General features: G+C 48.0%; 1 long non-coding RNA gene across 2 annotated transcripts; it reads left to right on the top strand.

The window, feature by feature from the left end:
- Positions 1-911: 911 nt before the first annotated feature.
- LOC147998722 (uncharacterized) lies at positions 912-18,737 on the top strand. Of its 2 annotated transcripts, XR_015645904.1 has the most exons (6): positions 912-1,029; positions 1,935-2,063; positions 2,199-2,323; positions 2,683-2,808; positions 14,775-14,953; positions 16,708-18,737. It is a non-coding gene; the product is annotated as an uncharacterized LOC147998722 (long non-coding RNA). The 2 variants fall into 2 exon arrangements; XR_015645905.1 differs by lacking the exons at positions 1,935-2,063; positions 2,199-2,323; positions 2,683-2,808 and having other exon boundaries at positions 16,708-18,513.
- The last annotated feature ends 567 nt before the right edge of the window (positions 18,738-19,304 follow it).

Here is a 19,304-nt window from a genome sequence, read left to right as displayed (position 1 = left end):
TTGCTGTAACATAATACCAGAGAGTAGATAGCTTAAATTATAAGCTTTTATTTCTTAGAGGTTAGCAGGCTACAAGTCCAAGACACTAGAAGATTGTGTATTGGCAGAAAGCCTGCTTCCTGGTTCATGAGTGGCCTTCTTGCTCTGTCTCATTCAGTAGAGGAGATTGGGATGCTCTCTGGTCCCTTTTACAGGGCTGCCAATCCTATCCATGAGATCTTGTTGCCACAATGTAGTTGCCTTTCAAAGGCCCTATACCCTAGTGCAATTATATAAAGCAGGTATGAGATTTCAGCATATGAATTTGAGGGATAATTGTCCTAAGAGTGTAGTTTATAACACTTTGCAATTTCGCACATATCAAATAAAGGCAGTTTCCTCCACTCCCATAAACCTAATCAAACTGTGAGTTGATACTCAGCATTAATCCATGGAATAAAAGAAAAGATTTCTTTTTGACCAACCATGTCTTTTCATTTTTAAAGCTCTAATTACAATCATGAGAAGGCAGAGCGAACTATAGTGGCCTACCACGTAAAAAGGGAGATAACCACCCTCATGCAGTCCTCTGAGAATGGCTCTTGTTCAAAGGCTCTGAACATCAACCATAGGCTGCCTGAGTCCCCAGAGAGGAGGGATCACCCCTCCACTGTTTCTGTCCTGACCTGGTACTGACCTTGGTCCTGACACACACTGGGTGTTGGACATAGAAGCAAAAACTTCTCAACACTTACTTGGGTCTCCCACAGATGGACAGGCAGTGGTGAGGCAGAGGTCTGTGGCACACTGAGTCTCTCCTGCTCTGCTCAGCTGCTTCAGTTCAGAATGGAAACCAGGACAGGCAGGTGCACAGACTCAGCCTCACCTCTGCCCTCCCCACCAAGCCCTGGTTCCTCTTGCTGTCTGTCCAGGTGGCCCTTCCCTTCTGGCGACATCCTCTCTGGGCATGTCTCCTGTCCTGTTGGAACACTGGATCAGGACCTCCAGAACCTAACAGAGGTCTTGGAATCGAAGACTCAAAGCAGAAGGGTGAGTCTCAGCCACTCTTCCTAAGCAGCCTGCATGGTTTGACGTGCACTATGCTGAGACTAAATTGTCAATGAGATTGTCTTAGGAAGAGAAAGTTCCTGAGGGCAGAGGTCTGAGGAGTGATATTGGTCAAGTATTCCTCCTTTTGCTTTGTCACCATGTGAGGAGACAGAGAAGGCCGTACCCATGAGGAAGACATGGATCTGCCATGAGGAAGATCCCATGACAGACATGGGATCTACTAGCATCTTATTCTTAGATTTCCAAGCCTCCTGAACTCTGATAAAGAATAATTTACCCAGTCTAGAATAGTCTCCTTTAGCCTACAGAAGATACATCCCAAACACCTCAATCCTGAAACTCAGCATACCAAACCCTGTATATACTGATTTTTCCCTATGCATACATATTTACGATCATTTAATTTACAAGTTAGACACAGTAAGAGATTAACAATGGCTAGCAATGAAGCACAGGTTATAACCCTATAGAATTACCAACACTTGCTTTTGTCCTTTGACGTCATCGTTAAGTAATACAAAGACGGGTGGATGTGATGGCGGGAATGTGAAAATGTCCCTCACGGCCTCCTGAACATCAACATTTGGTTTAGAACTTGAGATGCTGTTTGGGGAAGTTGTGGGACCTTTGGAGTGGGCTGTGTGGCTTTTGCATGTGGGCCACTGTGGTCAGGCCTTTGAGAGTTACAACCTTTCCCATTCCCCTCCCCGCCTCTGTGTTTCCTGACCCGCCACAAAACTTGGGCATCTGTTGACCCTTCATCACCATGATATCCTAAATAATCCTGTCTTCTTTCAAGCAACTCTTTCAAGTTGTTTCTGTTGGGTGTTTTGTCACAGTGTCAAGAGAAGTAACACACACACTTGTCCCATTATATACCACAGGAATCTGATAACCGGGCTACTAAGTGACTGACAGGGGTGGGCATATTCAGCAAGGGATGCTGGACGAATAGATGAGTCCCAGGCAGATAGCACGGGCAGACCAACATCTCACCACACTTTTCAAATGAGGTACAGTTGTGATTCTTAAAATTATATTTGTTTATTTTGTTCATGTGTGTTCTGGGGGGTACACATGCACCATAGCATGTACACGGAGGTCAGAGGACAACGTTTGGGGGTTGGTTCTCTCCTTTCGCCACGTAGATCCTGGGGATCCAACTCGGATCAGCAAGCTCCTTTACCCACTGAGCCATCTTTCCCGCCCCTGATGTGCCATTTAAAAATGGAAGAACTGCTTGTTTCTGGAAATTTCCTGGATGCACATAACTGTAGGTGACTGAAGCTCAGGTAGGGGGTTACTGTAAGTTGTTACAGACGCGGGACCATATGAAGATAAGCCTCCCTCTCCTACAAAGTTCAGATTATTCATCTCCTACTAAAGGGGATACTGGGAACAGCAGATCTGTCAAGCTGCGAAATAGCCTGTTAGGCCATCACCCACGCAATGGGCGCCTTTTACCAAACATTTGCATACTTGAAGGGGAGCATTCTAAAGTTCTGGGGAAAAGTCAAAGGTTACCTATTCCTGCGTGGCTTCCTGTGGTTAGATGGATCTGAAGTTTGGGGGCAGTGTCTCTAGAGTAAAGCCCTGTACACTGACTTCCTGTTAAAACCACCACTTTACCAGTAGCTAACCTTCAGGATGCACTCGGAGGGCTACAGCCTTGCTTAGTGGTGCAGCGCTCTCCTGGCTCCAGTAAGGTCCCTATCCAATTCCGCCACCAAGAACAGAATGAGAGGCTTTGGAAGATGCGTAAGTACCAGCTCTAACACATGTTGCCTGCCTTACACATGGCTTGTTGGAGCCCCCGTGTGAGGTGGGTTCTAGGGGAGGATACTCTAAAATGGAATCAAGAAATATGTTCCAAAGAGCAACTCTCCAAAAGGGAAATTAGCATTGAGGTCCCAGGTTCACAGCTGGGAAGATCAGACAAGGGAAGAATGTTGAAAAGGGGGCAGAAGGATGTAGTGAGAGTTCTGGAATTTGGGTTAAGAATGGTTTCGGTTTAACCCCAAGTGTAGGGGTGTCCCAGTGCTTTGGACTGTCCACAGCAGCTGACTGTGATTTGCCTCATGCTCTAGCAGAGGCGTGGTTTTGCCAGCTGCAGATAGTTTCTGGTATTGTGTGACCTTTGGAATTCTGGGAACTTTTCAGAGGGTATAGAAATGCTAGGGCCCCCAAGAGATGGAGATGGTTGTGGCTTGTTTGTAGTCATGTCCAAAGAAGGAATAAAAGGAAAGAAATTAGATTCAGGGACTTTCCTAATTCCTCTCTCTGCTCTATCCTTGTTTCTCTCCTATCTAGAGATAGAGGGTGAAACTGGGGGGGGATGAAAGGTGGGAAAAGAAGATGCGTAAGTACCAGCTCTAACACCAACTGTCATGGAGCCCAGCAGAGAAGACGGCATCGAGGTAGCAAGAGCTTTTGTGAGATGCTTGGCCATAAGAGAGCAAGGGGGCAATGAGAATCCCCAACACGGGTTGGTGTGTGACCTGTTGTGTCGATCCTGGTGTCCAGTCTTATAATTCCCCAGTCTTCCTTAGTTGGATTCACACAATTCCTTGACTTCTGGATGCACCCACGGGCAGCTTTATTTAGTTCACATAAGAAGTTAGGGTAAAGCCTGGCATAGTGATATAAGCCTGCAATTCTAGCACCTGGGATGTGGAGGCAGGAGGATCAGGAATTCGAGGCTAGCCTCGGTTCCTTGGTGAGCTCAAAGACAGCCTGGGCTACATGAGACATTGCCCCCACCCCAGAACAAACAATAATAATCATATCAATAGCAAAAAACCCCACAATTAAATAACAAATATTACTGTGGTTATTTGTGGAAACTCGGAATTCTTGTATACTATTGGTGGGGATGTAAAAGGGTGTAGTGCTATGGATTACGGCATACTTGTTTCTAAAGTTACCGTGTGACCCAGCAATTGTGTGTGTGAATGTGTGTGTGTATGTGTGTGTATGTGTGTATGTGTGTGTATGTGTGTATGTGTGTGTATGTGTGTATGTGTGTGTATGTGTGTGTATGTGTGTGTATGTGTGTATGTGTGTGTATGTGTGTGTATGTGTGTATGTGTGTGTGTATGTGTGTATGTGTGTGTATGTGTGTGTGTATGTGTGTATGTGTGTGTATGTGTGTATGTGTGTGTATGTGTGTATGTGTGTGTATGTGTGTATGTGTGTGTATGTGTGTGTATGTGTGTATGTGTGTGTATGTGTGTATGTGTGTATGTGTGTGTATGTGTGTGTATGTGTGTATGTGTGTGCATGTGTGTATGTATGTGTGTGTATGTGTGTATGTGTGTGTATGTGTGTATGTGTGTGTATGTGTGTGTATGTGTATATGTGTGTGTATGTGTGTGTATGTGTGTGTATGTGTGTATGTGTGTATGTGTGTGTATGTATGTGTGTGTGTGTCCAGAGGAATTGGAAGTTAAGGCTTGAGCAGGTATTCATAATAACATCCTCATAATTACTAAGCAGATAAGTGGGTAACAAAATGTGGTGCACACACAGAGTAGAATATTGTTGAGACGTAAAAATAATGGGAATATGACATATGCTACAACACGCATGAACCTGAGGACCTGACACATGCTGCAACATGCAGGAACCTGAGAATCCCTTCTCAGTAACGTAAGCCAGTCACAGAAGGGCAAATGTTGTATGAACTACTCACATGAGGTGCCTAGAGTAGTCTTTTCAGATGAAAAGAGTTTTGGATATATTGCAGTAATGATGGTCCCAGAACTAGGACCCAGAATGACCCCCATGGTACTTTGCAGAGCAGGGTTCCTTCCACAAAGATGTGAAGTGTAAAGCAGGGAGCTAAGTGGCCAGGCAGTTTACACCCCTAATGTGGCTAGGTAGAGAATTTCCTGGTGTTTACCACAATTAAAGAAGAAATCGTGAAGCAGCCTGCGAGGTAGGCTCCGTATTAAGATACGAGGAGTTCAGCGGCTTACTGGCATTATACATTAAAACCCAGCCCCACTCCCTGTGTGCCACAGTTGCCTCCGCCATCTGGCTGTACAGTCCCAGTCAGGGAGGAGCTCCGGACACTGGTCAGATGCCAGTGCCACAGAGATCGGTCTTCGTAAGCCCTGGCCTCTCTTTTCTGGGCCCTTCCTCCAACACTTGATTTTTCTGGCACTCATGTTTCCTCCCTGCCCTTCCTGATTCAAAATCTGCTGGGTCGGGGAGGCGGGGCATCCGCCCAATCTCTCATTTATACCTGAAGCACATGGTGTGCATTTGAATCAACACGCTGCCTCTCCAAGGGGTGCTTGCGTTTTAAGCCTCATCGCCTTCTATGAAATGAAAGGCTTTGTTTCACACTGAAGGACTTTCTGGCATCAGGGAGCAAGAGGGGAGGGAATCAGAGAGGCGCGGTAGCAGGTAGGGCAACCATAAGCCAAGAAATGCATTGACTGGAAGCAGCTTCAGGCTCCCTTAGAGGGAGGTGTATTTAATGGATGGGCAGATCTGTGGGGCTCCACAAAGATGCGAAGCGTAAGCCAGGGGAGCTAAGTGGCCAGGCAGTTTATAAGCCTTCCCCTTTGAGCAAGCCTTGGCTTCTGATTGCCACACTCCAGACTCTCGCTTGTCATCAGAACTATTCACACCCAGGGAAAAGAATGCAGGGGGCTGATTTACTCAGGGTATCATTTTTTTCCTGACCGCTCTCCACCCCTGTTCTCTGCTTGTTGCATTGTAAAATTCCAAACAGCTAGGCTTGGCAGCCGCACGTCTCTGTCCACAGAGCCTCAGTAACGTTCGTTTTAATGCATGGCTGGCATAGAATGCCACACAATGTGGAAGGCAATCATTTGTACGTGCGTGCATGTCTTTCTGGGGCTTCTGACTCGAGACAGCATCATAAGGAGTAGGAAAGATTCTGTGCAAACAGTGTCCAGGGTAAGAGCTTGTGTCTGACATCGGCTTCCTGGTTTAAGACCTTACACCTCCTCCTATCTGCTGCACGTGACCTTGGGAAGTTTAACATTTTCATACCTCTGTTTCTTACTTCATGCAGTGAGTAGGAAATGAGCTGTTCGCGTCTTGGGTCACCAAGGCTATAAATGCACCAGTCTGACTGTCCCCGTTGTGGGGTATAGGAGGACTTCTTCCCCATCACATCTTACAGACTAGAAGTGAGGTAGTCTGAAGCCCCACCAAAGCTCTCACACCTTCCTTGCCAGCATTGTACATGTTTACCCAGAATCCCATGAGGCTGTTTCGAGAATAAACGAATTGCCCTCTATGCTTTGTCTGGTGTTTCACTCAATAAAGACTAGCTACTATCACCCTAATAAATATTAAATAAGTGCACAATTCAACTAGCATACCAGAATCAGATCTGAGCTGATACTACAAGAGAGGCAACTCTACTCAAAACAGTAGATAATACTAAAATATTCATGCATAACAATGAGATGAATTTTTATGCTAATCATTGACTAAGGATTTCTTGAATGTCAGGGAATTTAATACCAATCAGAGACTCCTATGTGGATGAGGCTACAACAGAGGAGAAGTCAATTGAAGAACTGTTAGGTAGCTTTGTTGAGGCCCATTAAGGGGAGTTACTTCATTCTAGAGCAAAGAATTGAATCTGAGTTCTATCTCTGGTTTGGGGTGAGAAACTGACTATCTAATCTGTACAATACATCACTATTGTCTTCTCGTTTGAGAGCGAATCCAGCTGGACCTGTCAATCACCTAGCCAGGAGACGACCCCTCAGGAAAACTGATTCACTTCAAGATGCTACAGAGATGGGGGAAATAATTACTCTCTTAAAGATGTAGCATGTGGGTACCTCCCCCCAGAAGTCCCTCCCTCGATCCAGCTGTTTGCAGATCTTTCCTGCTAAGGCAGCCCACTTTCCCCGGTTCTAACTCCAAAAATGTAACTTCTCCTTTCCCCCTCATCCCCTCTTTGGCTGCTGGCCCAAACCTCATCCTGCTTGCTTCCATCCTCTGGGCATTCTTTCTTTAACCCCCTCCAAGCCACAGCTGCTTGGCATCCTTCCTTCCTGAACCTGCCGACTCCCTTGAACCTGACCTCCGAAGGCTTGTCGTTTTTCTCTCCTCCTCCCCATCTGCCTCTTTGAGGTTAAGGTTTATAGCTTGCTGACCTTGTGGTTTACTCTCAAGCTCCCATAAAATAGTCCACGAGCTTCCCTCTGAGTCTATCTGAAATAATTTTGTCAATGAGACCAGGAACCCACAGAAGGAAACCCCAGTTTCCCTATAACAAGAGCTGAGCCTCCCGAGGGCCTTTGGCCTCTCCTGGGCTCTGTCCTGCCTTGCCTGGTGGTCCCTCTGGGGACAAACTGATTGCAGAGCTCAGAACAGGCAAACCTGAGCTTTGGCAGAGCCATCCTCGTCTGTAAGGGGCGCCTGGAGACCGATGCCTTCCTAGAAGTAGAAAAATTGTGTATTCCATCAGTTGAAGAGATTTTCCTCCTCTCGGCTCTGCCTACTTTTGGCAGACTGCGTGGAAGAAAGAGTAAACACAGCTAGTAATGTGATTTATAAAAGAGGCATTCTTAGAATCGCAGCTTACAAACAGAAGGCCAAGAAGATGACTCTAAGGCAGAGAGGGACAGAGACACACAGAGAGAACTTGCACTTTATCCATACCTTCCCCAAAGTGCCCCCCGCCAAAGCTCCTACAACCCCTCCACAACACTGGACTGTGAGGAAAGGACCCATGCTCTGTGTGAGAATTAACCCAGGAGCTCAGGAGATAACTCTGTGGCTGCCTTGTGGGCATGCAGATCTGACTTTGATCTCCAGGACCCCTCCCAATAAATGAGCCAGGCATGGGGGTTCATGGTTGCAATGGTTTCCAATACCAGGGAGATGGAGACAGCAGTTCTCCAAGGCATTCTGGCCTGTCAGCCTGAATGACTTGGCAATTTTCAGATTAGTAAGACTCAGACTCAAAAGGGTGGTAGACAGCACCCAAGGAATGACACTTGAAGTTGTTCTTGGACCTCTATAATAGGTACCATATGCACAAGACACACCTGCACAGAAGTATGTGCATGCTTGTACACACACGCACACACACACACACACACACACACACACACACACACACGAGTAACTCAAGCTCTTTTTGTTCAGTCTAGTAGTAGTTTGGTCCTTCCAGGACACAAGACAAGCCTCTGTAGTACTCTTACTTGTTTAGTGAGAACAAGCCCTAATCTAAGGTCCACACCAGGCTTTCCTGACGTCTTCACAGGCCTGCTGTTTCTTGAAGATGTACCAGCCGTCCCCCTACACTCACCTGAGTCCTCCTGGGATGTAGGGTGGCTGGCTCTTCTCCAGGAGGCTAGCGGATGAAGCCCAGTACCTACTCCTTACTCCCACCACAGGAATCTAATAGGTAAACGGCTACCCAGAGGGAAGGAAGACAGCCTTCCTTGTGGCTAGGCATGGTCCCAAGTTCTGATCAAGAAGCTCTAAGACATAGTATGTGGGCTCTGGAACCACACTGACCTCTTTTCCTTCCTCCCTTGGCTAGAACATAAATGGAATGCTGGTGGGAACTGTTAGAGACCACGTGCTTGACAGCAGCAGCCTAGGAACGATGAAACAAGAAGGAAGGCAACTGGGTCACCCATAGTACCAGAACCTGCATCCTCTGTGCCCAAGCTCTGATTTCCTTGTCTGATGGGGGGTTTCCCAACAAGATGACCTCATGGTCTCTCTCCTCCTTCGCCCCATTCCAGGGTATAGTCTCTTTTCCCTCAGTCCTCTTTTCCCACAGCCAAGGCCAGTGAGGGCTAAGGGAATGCTGTTAGTAAGGACGGGGTATTTGATGCTAACAGAGAGTTACCATCCACAACAGGACCCAGGAAAGAGCTGGAAATTCAAACTGGGGTATGATGCAGGCTCAGTCCTGTATCTGCAGAGGCGAGACGGGTTCGAATGGAGGCTCCGTGTCTTGCCTTCTTCCTCCCTCACTTCATAACTCAGCTTCACCCTGCACATGCGAATCTTTCTGCGTGAACACACTGGCTCATTTTACTTTCTCATTTTTTTGAGACAGTGCCTCACCGTTTAGTCCTTGATGGCTTGTCACTCCCTCTTGTAGGCTGTCCCAAACTCACAGAGACCCACCTGCCTCTGCTTCCATAGTGATGGAGTAGAAGGGTCTGAGTCTCATAGCGCTACCCTCCCAGCCTTGGCCAGCGTTTAAACTCCATCCTGCCTGCTCTTGGAAGAGCCTTGCGCAGAATCAAGGAATCCCCACGGTCTTACCAGGGGGAGGAGAAGGGGAAGCCCACTGTAGAGAGTTCTCAGAGGCCCCCGGCTGTGCTATTGGCTGGTTACAAGATCTTGAAAGCCCATTCTGCACACATTTTGCTTCTTTTTGATTGGTCAAAGGCTAGACATTTGTTATTTAGGTAGGTTCTTGTTATACAGCTTTGGCCGGCACAGATCTTGCTATGTAGACCACGCTGGTCTGAAACTCACAGAGATCCTCCTGTCTCTGCCTCCCTAGTGCTGGACTTAAAGGCACTCGGCACCACACCTGAAGGGTTTTGTTTTGCCACCGCTAGTCTCATCTCACTCTGTCACGGAGAACAACCTTGACTTCCTGGTTCTCCTGCTGTGATTACAGGTGTGCAGGGATTACAGGTGAGCGCCACCACACTGTGAACCACGCACATCTTTAAACCTCTCTCGCTGGTCATCTGAAATGAGCCACGGTAGAAATGCTTACACTGTGGAAAGCTGGCAAATGCAGAAAATTAGACATTTTCCCTCTGAGGAGCCAGCGTACAAGGCCAGCCCTGCTGTCCACCGGTGTCTCACCCCATGGCCAGAATGTGGGGTCCGGGTGTCTCTGAAACCTTCACAGGCAGCAGAGTGACAAGCCCAGAGAGGCAAGAAGGCATTTTGGTGTAACACAATTTGGTTGGGCTGGTGTTGGCTCAAATTTTGGAAGCCTGACTCTGGTTGGTTGGTTTTAGGTGTATTTAACTACAGCACACTATGGTGAAAACTGTTCTTGTAATGATTGATGATTGATTGATTGATTGATTGATTGATTGATTCAGTGCTGCATTCACAACATGGCATACCGAGACCTTCTTGAGGAACAAAGTAAACGGATCAGACATGAGTACATGGAAACTCTTTGTAAACTACACATGGCGCCTTCCATAGAGATAAGTTCTATTAGTTGACTGAGAAAGGCTTATGAGAAGGGTCCAGAGGAAGGTCCGGTGATGGAGAGTCTCTGGTCACACAGACTGCCCAAAGGCCACCAGGCTGGAAGCCATATCCACTCCAGCCTTCTGCATTCCTTCCCTTGAAGCACAATCTAGTGTGCTTAGCGTCCTTGTGCATGGCTGTCTCCTACACGAATCCATTCAGAATGGGCATTTGCTCTTCTGTTATCCTTTTATTATCATTATTATTATTTGTGTGTGTGATGGTGTTGGAGTGTGGTGCCTTCACACCAGGGCATGCGTGGGAAAGACAGAGAACAGCTTTGTGGGGAGGGGGGTAGAGTGGGGAGAGGCAGCCTGACTCTCCTTCCACTGTGTGTTTGGGGATTCCATTCAATTGTCAGGCTTGTATGGCAAACTCTTTTACCTGCGAGGCCATCATATTGGCACCAAAATGGTCTTTTTAAAATCTTCCTATATGACTCCAGTGCACAGGCAAAGTTACACACCAATGCTCTGAAGCATCTCATCAAAATTCAGTGCTAAGGACATGGCCCCAAGAAGCCTGCATGCAATTTTGGATTCAGCCCCCAGCACTGACAAAGTGTTTTCTTCTTGTAGTGTATGTATGTATGTATGTATGTATGTATGTATGTATGTATGTATGTATAAATTGCTTGATGACAGATTATAGTTCCATAAGTCTGGATGGGGTTGATGTGAGACTGTGAATTCTCTCTCTCTCTCTCTCTCTCTCTCTCTCTCCCTCGCTCCCTCTCTCTCCCTGTGAGTGCGTGAGTGTATGAGTGTAGCATTTGAGTGTGTGAGTGTGTGTGTGTAAGTGTATGAATGTGTGTTAGTGTGTGAGACAGTGTGTGTGAGTGTATGTATTTGAGTGTGTGAGTGTGTGTAAGTGTATGAGTGTGTATGTGTGAGTGTGTGAGTATATGAGTGTGTCTGTGAGAGAGACAGTGTCTGTGTGAGTGTGTATATGAGCGTGTATGAATGTATGTGAGAATGTGTGAGTATATGAGTGTGTGTGAGTGTGTGAGTGTATAAGTATGTGTGTATGTGTAAGTGTGTGTGTGTGTGAGAGAGAGACAGTGTCTGTGTGGATGTGTGTATGAGTATGTATGAATGTATGTGAGTGTATGAATGTATGAGTGTGTGTGAGTATATGAGTGTGTGTGAGTGTATGAGTGTGTGAGTGTGTGTGTGTGAGAAAGAGAGTGTGTGAGTGTGTGTATGAGTGTGTATGAATGTATGTGAGAGAGTGTGTGAGTGTGTGTATGATTGTGTGTGTGTGTGTGTGTGTGTGTGTGTGTGTGTGTGTGTGTGTTTCTAAGGACTGAACCCAGACCTTGCTCCCATCACGTAAGCACTCTAGCACTGAGTTACACCCCACCTGGGACTCTGGATTGCTAACACACTCTCAACTGCTACTCAGGCTGATACTCTAATGACATTGTTTGAATAAAATGTTGGTACCATAGGGGTCTAAGGACCCTCTACTTTGTCAGTTATCAGGGATTTCTGACTGGAGTGATCTTTATCTTTAAACCCTGACCTAAGCTAGGTTATTTTGTTTTTGTTTTCCCATCACACGGAACAGACTGCAGTGTTCCTTCTGTGCTAGGCTATGTTGGGGTGAAGGAAATTTACTTTCACAAACAAGCAGGGCTTCTAAGTTGGTTTCTGTTGCCCGAAAGCAAGATGTGGAAGGGAGGGCTTCTTTGCCTTACACTTTCACATCACAGCCCATTGTCCTGGGCAGTCAGAGTAGGCGCTCAGGCAGGAACCTGGAGGCAGGAGCTGAAACAGAGGCCACGGAGGAGTACGACTCAGTGGTTTGTTTCTACTTCTGCTCACCCGGCTTCCTTACTCAACCCAGGACCACCTAATGTAATGAAGGCGATTTCTTAACTGAAGTTTCTTCTCCCCAAATGTCAAGCTGACAGCAAGAATTGCCACATTTTCCTAAACATACCATTTCCCCTTGTCTGCCCACCGCATCACCGCACACCTCCAGAACCCAGGTACACACATGCAATAACTTATTTTTCGTGTTTGCTATCCTTTCTTGTTGGATTAGTAAAGACTTGAGACCATGTAGAAAAGGTCCTGCCCTGCGAGGCGCCTGCCCTGAGCGCCCATGTGGGATGAGAACAGGAAGAAGAAGACCCACTAAGCCAGCACCTGAGGTCCCAGGATGAGACCCTGAACACACAGGACTCACCTTAATGCTAGGGTTGTGAAAGCATATAACTAGACTAGAGCACCATTCCTACCTAGGATGCTTCTGTCGCTTTAAGTCTTGAGCTCTGAAGCGCATGCGCGTACGGAGGTTGGCCAGGACAGGCAGCCGATTGAGAGGTTGCAGATCCAAGGTGTTTCCTGAGATTGCGTGGTGATTCTATCCTCAGTAAGACCACGCATCCCAGTGCCAGTTCCAGCCCTGCATCAGAGACGGCCCTGCCCTAGGAGAGCCAGCCCTGTTTGACCCATATAGTACTCAGTGACAGGGAGGTGAGATCTAATCTCAGCCTCCCTGGTGACCCCCCCAGTTCCCTGAAACCCACACAGCTCTGTCTGCAAACTTTTCTCACAATGGGTGAGCCCTGACTAAGGCCCATTGGGTGTTCAGTAAGCTGAGGGACTTTTTACCCAGCGCATGACTTGACATTTTCCTCACCGCAGGTCAGGTGCAGCACTCAGCGGCCCATGCCTCACTGTGCAAAGGGCCTGATGTTCTCAGGTCACCTAAGACGCTCTAATCCTTCCTCATCTCCAGGGTCACTCTAAGACGCTGCGGCCCCCACCTCACTCTCTGTAGAATCTTTGAAGAGCCTCACACGGTGAATTCCTGCTCCCACAAAATACGGATGGCAGTCCATACCCCCTACGGGAGAACCCCAACAGCAGCTCATTCTTCCTGTCATTCTTCCCATTTGCCCAAAGGTCACCATCGAAATTCTGCTATACATAACAGATTATAGCTGGAGGCTTTAAGGAGTGGTGGTGGGGAGTTCAGGAAGTGGTTTAAGAAGGACTGCATGGTGTAGGGAGCCAGGCTGGCATCTCTAGGCAAGCATCTCACCTGTCAGCTTTCTCCACTGGGGGATGCCCTCTCTCCAGAGCCCCCTTATCTTCCCTTCAGGGTTTCAGGCCCACATCCCAGCACCAAAGAAGACAAAACTCTTGCGGTTTTATCAGCCACTGTCATCCAATCTCTTCCTTTGATGGTAATGCTCTCCCAACCGTTTCTCATGGTTTGCTCTCTCACAGCCAAGTCCTGGAAAGACACAGCCATTCCACAGGCACCCACCTAGCATGGAGATCAATACTATCCCTGTGTTTTATTTACTGGTAGCAACTAGCAAAATAAGTAAATAGACATCAGAAAACACTTTGGTAACTCCACTTCTGGGTTCAGCCCAAAGGGTCGAGACGCAGGTACCCGAATGGTTTCCTATGTGTGCACCTATGTTCAAAGCAGCATTGGTCTCAGGAGCCCAGAGTACGGAACACTGAAACGTCTACCAGCGGTTGGACAAACAAAATAAGGCACACGAATACAGTGGGCTGGGCCTTTAGGAGGAGTTGCCGTCTGACTCCTGTGACAGCTCAGAAGAGCCTTTAAATGTGGAGTGGAAGAGGTGGCTCGGTGGGTAAAAGTGCTTACTGTACAAGCTGATCCCGGCATGGAAGGAGAGACTCCTGAAAGTTTTGTCCCCTGTCCTATATGTGTCCAGTGTGATATATGTGTACCTACACACACGCACACACACGCGCACACACACACACGCACACACATGCACTCTCACACATGCACACATGTGCACACACATGCGCACACACATGTGCACACATACACACACTCATGCACACACACATGCGCACACATGCGCACACATACACACACTCATGCACACACACATGCGCACACATGCGCACACATGCGCACACATGCATATGTGCGCACATACACACACATGTGCAGACACACACATGCACATGCACCCTCACATGTGCACACATACATACACACACGAATGTACACACACGCTCATGTGTGCAGATACACACACATGTGCAGACACACACACACACAGACACACACGTACACATACCCACACATGTTCAGACACACACACAGGTGCACACACACACATGCACCCTCACATGCACACGCACACTCACACGCACATGTGCACACACACACACACACACACACACATGAGTAATGATAGGAACTATTAGTTTCCCAGATACAGGAAGGTGAACTGGTGCCTGCCAGGAGCTGAGGAGAAAAGAAAGGGTTCCCTGTGAATAGACTGGTTTACTTTAGTAGTGGATAACAGCAATGGCTGCCCCACACAGTATGAATGTGTGCAATGCCACTGGACTATACACGTGGAGGTGGACAGAGAATCCCATAAGGATTGAGTTACATATAGCTTTTACCACAACCTAACAACACCTCATGAGAAGTTTGAGTTCTTTTGTCCTCTACCCCTGCAGGCAAGGCACCTCCCCACACCCATCCCTGGGGACCCTCTGGATGGAGGCAGGTGAAGGCGGAGGGTTGGGGAGGGCCAGCACAAAGGCAGCGCTTGGCACAGCTGTGCCTGCTGGGCAGCAGAAGGGGCTGTTTTCCAGTCTGCCTCTCCTCGGGCTACAGTACGAACACTTGCTCCCAGGTAAGCCCCCCCGAAAGACCCCAAATGCCTCCCTGTGTTCTGCTTTCACCTGTCTTTTGATGGAGTGGGAGGCCGGGCTCTCTCTGGGATTATTATTCACGGCAAGCAGCAAACGATTAATTGCAGCAGCTGAAATTTATTGTGTGCTCGCCTTAACTCAAAGCCAGCTTCTGCTGCGTGTTTATTTTTCACTGTTGATGCATTGCACACAGTAGACACCCCCCCCCCCGAAGCATCTGAATTTAGAGCACACGCGCCATTGTGTAGCATCCCCGAAGTCACCTACCCTGGCCTGACCCCCTGAAATCCACAGAACTCGGAGCAGGGGATTCTCACTTGCTGGCCTACAGAAACAGTTGGCGGCAGGGGAAGGTTTGTGTTTTGCTCCTGGTCCCTGTGGCTGGTGACTCAATTCATTTCAGGGGGCCCAGTCAATAAATCCTGACTAACCTGCCAGCACAGGCCACTCCCACACCCTGGCGATCACAGAAACCCCCAGAATCTGAGGCCTGTGTCTCAGAACAAGCAGGAAACAATTCTGTGGCCTGTATCCTCTTCAGGGGCACCGCACAGGTGCCAAGGGGCGTCTTGTGGTTTCTCCAGCTCCCAGCCTCCCCTCCCCCCCAGTCCACTGCACTTGGCATGAACCTATTCCCCACCCAGCCAAGTGATTGTCTAGAGAGGTCTGTAAGTATTGGTCCTAACAAGGCAGAACAAAGGCCTGTGTGCTCATCGAGTGCCGTGGAGTGCATGAAAATTTCAGAGCACAAATGGAGAGAGAGAGAGAGAGAGAGAGAGAGAGAGAGAGAGAGAGAGAGAGCGAGCTTGAAATTTATAGCTGGCTTTTTATCAAACCAGAACTTGTAGGTTCTGGCTGACAGTCAGCCAACAGCTCAAAACCACGAGGGACACTTCTCACGCGCAGCTTCTGGCTGGCTATTAGCCCCCAGCAGCCTTCTGACCCTTTTTCCAGGGGAGTAACAGCTGGCAGCTGGCAGAGTGGGCTGGCAGAGTGGGCAGCTTTCGCATCTCTGGGAACGGATGTAAGATTGGCAGGGAAGAAGGGATTTAAAATACGACGATTATAAGCCTTTTCCACTCGCCTCTCTTTGTTATTATGCGTTTGGAGTCTGGCTCTGATTGCTAAAATGCATTGTGCGCTAAGGAGCTTCGAGGCCCACCCTGCCACTTTTAACCGTAGATATCCCAGCTTTTTCTCTGTGGCGAACGCCAGCCTAGATAATGATGGAGTCTATGAGTGTTTTCCACTCTGCTCTCTTTCAAACAATTCTTAGTTGCAGAGATGACAGACTAATGGCTACTGAGACCGAGCTCAGGTATGGAGCCTGGGACTGATTGAAACAGCTTCGGCTCACCCCGGCCTGGTGGGCAGGGCCTCATGTGGTGTCACAGCACCAGGGAGAAATGGAAATTGGGAAGGAGCGAAGTGTAGGTGGATTAACTCCGGTGGAATGGATAGAGATCAATTTGGTCTGTTTTCTTTCTTGTATGTGCGGACAGATTCTCCATCTTGTACAAGGAAGGGTGGGGGTGGGGACATGCCACTGGAGGCCCTGGGAAGCGGCAGGCAGAGCACAGTGAGTGGATGGCACTGCTCAGGAGGGTGGACAGACCTTTGTGTCAGCCTTGTGCTTCGCCAGCAGGACCTGTCCAGTGAGGACATTATTTGTGTAGGAGAACTGGGGTTCAAGAATTAGTGGTGTGAGAGATTTACAACTTGCCGTGTGTCTTAGGGTTTCTGGTGCTGGGAAGAGACCCCATGACCACAACGACTCTCATAAAGGAAAACATTTAACTGGGGCTGTCTTACACGAAGGAGGTTCAATCCATTATTGTCATGGTGGAAAGTGGCGGTGTGCAGGCAGACTTGGTGCTGGAGAAAGAACTGAGAGGTCTACATCTTGATCCACAGACAGCAGAAGGAGACTGTGTTTCACACCGGGTATAGCTTGAGCATAGGGGACCTCAAAGTCCGCCCCCGCAGTGACCCACTTCTTCCAACAAGGCCACACCTCCTAATGGTGCCACTCGCCATGGGCCAAGCACGTGAATGTATGGGGGCCATTCCTATTCAAACCACCACACCAGGTCAGTCCTTCTGTACCAACTGTTCTTAACCATGTAGGTGCATTGCTAGAACGAGTTTAAGGAACGCCTGCCATCCTGTTCCTACTCCAGCCCTGTGTCAGGAGTACAGAGGCCTTCCAAAGAGAGAAACCAAGTTCCTGTTTGAAAGCCCCAGGGAAAAAGAGCACTGGTCTTCCCTTAATGGGACATTTCGTTGTCTGAAGGCTCATGGACCTGAGCTTTCCTTGTGGTCGGAAGTGGATGGTGCCTTGTCTGGAGGGGCTCCTGCCTAACAGAGAAGCCAAGCCTGACCTTGATCCGTGGAATTCTGTGTCTTACGTGGCTGCATCTTTGATGCGTGACTAAGAAGTGTAGCCAAGGTGATTGTGCTGAGCTTATCAAAGCGCACTGGCTGCTGTTTCCCCAACTATTTCTTCATTCTCTTGCTGGTGCCACGATGCTGACCCTGGGGAGCCAGAGACATTTCCTGTGAAATACGGATCAACACTGCATCGTTCTGGTCAGCCCATGGCCAGATGGGAAATAGGCAAAGTTCATTAGTGGAATCCCCACCCGCTTGCTGGGTTTTTCTTCTATAGGTTTCCCGGCTCGCCCACAAGGTATTTACTGTTCTCCAGTGCCAGGAAAACAAAATAAACTACTTTATACTAGAGTGTCGCTGATTCCCTGTGAGTTCTACCCCAAGGACATTCGAATTCTATGTCTGTCTGGATTCAATCAAGAAGGACTAACTACACTGTACTTTGAACAGGCAACATGCAATACAAAAAAAATTATTCACCACAATACGGGATTAAGTCAGCAAAGAAATGGCTAATAAGAAGTAAAGAGAAGCCTAAAGGATAAAAGAATGGCAGACGGAAGGAAAGACCCTGAAGGATGAGAACGTGTGAGGGCCAAGCTCAGACCTTGTTGAAAGGGGCATGGCCTTGGCACAAGATGGCAGAACAACTCTTGGGACGCTACAATGGAGACACATACCAGAACTCTGTTCTATGGGCTAACAGAAAAATTCTGGTGAGCTAGGTCACCTCAGGCACTCTACTGTACAGCTTGAGGTAAGGGAGCTGGTCTCAAGCACCACTGGTCACTGTGCGTCCTGGGACCGGGGGCTTGAAGCAGCTGGTGCTACAGGAGCCGGAGAACTGTGGATGTGGCCAGTATAAGGGCACCAGGGTAGCAGATCCCACCTCCTCACTGTCTTTCCAATGCCTTCCACTGAAAAGCTTAATGCTGTACTCTCTGCAAAGGAAAAACATTCAAAGGACACAGCTCCAGTTTTGAAGAGTTTTCAATGAAGGATGTGTGGAGCCGAGAGGCAATGAGTTGACAATTAGCACATATTTTAAAAGACGGAGGCCAAGGTAATGGTGGATAAGGATGCTGTGCAAGTTTGAGGGCCCGAGTTCGAATCCCGTCACTCATGTAAAAAAAAAACAAAAAAACGCCTGCTATGATCAGTGTGCCTATAACCCCAGCATTATGGGGCAGTGACAGGCAGGTTTCTGGAGCTCTCTGGCTAGATAGCCTCGCCAGAATGGCAAGCTTCAGATCCAGTCAGGAAATAAGGCAGACGGTGGCAAGATGTCGGACATCTTCCTCTGGCCTGTGCATACATGCACATACAAAACTACACACCCAAACTATTAAAGACAAAAATGAATGTGTTCAACAGAATTTCTAGTAGTAAAGTTCCAAAATGGGCTAAAGGAGGGCTTAGCCAGAAGTGTGTGTGCATGTGTGTATGTGTGTGCGCATGTGTACATGCCTGCCTGTGGAGGTGTCATCCTCTACAAAAACACCGCCCACCACTGTCAGTTAGACAGTGTCTCTTAGATTGGCTGGCCAGCCCACCCCAAGGATCCTCTTGTCTCTACCTCCAGTTCAGGGATTTAAAGGGAAAAATGGAGTTCTCACATGATTTCTGGAGATTGACCACAGGTCTTCATGCTTACCAAGCAAGCATGTCACCAACTTCCTGGAACCTCCTTATTGGAGACTATCTAATGGCCCATGCATCAGTGAAGTAGGCAGAAAGGTAAATTAGGATTGGGTCAGATTTCCAAGATTGAGTCAGGACAAGTCTTAAACTCTCAGTTCCAGTTAATCCCTAGGCTTAGATGCTATTGGGGCCAACTAGATCCCACAAACTTTATTTCTGCTTTTAAACATGGGAAGAAGGGGTTGGGGATTTAGCTCAGTGGTAGAGTGCTTGCCTAGCAAGTGCAAGGCCCTGGGTTCG

This window comes from Rattus norvegicus, chromosome 20, assembly GCF_021556685.1.
Source record: "Rattus norvegicus strain SHRSP/BbbUtx chromosome 20, alternate assembly SHRSP_T2T, whole genome shotgun sequence".
Taxonomy (NCBI): Eukaryota; Metazoa; Chordata; class Mammalia; order Rodentia; family Muridae; genus Rattus; species Rattus norvegicus.
The sequence above is the reverse complement of the archived record's forward strand: the minus strand, read 5'-3'. Positions and strand labels throughout refer to the sequence as shown.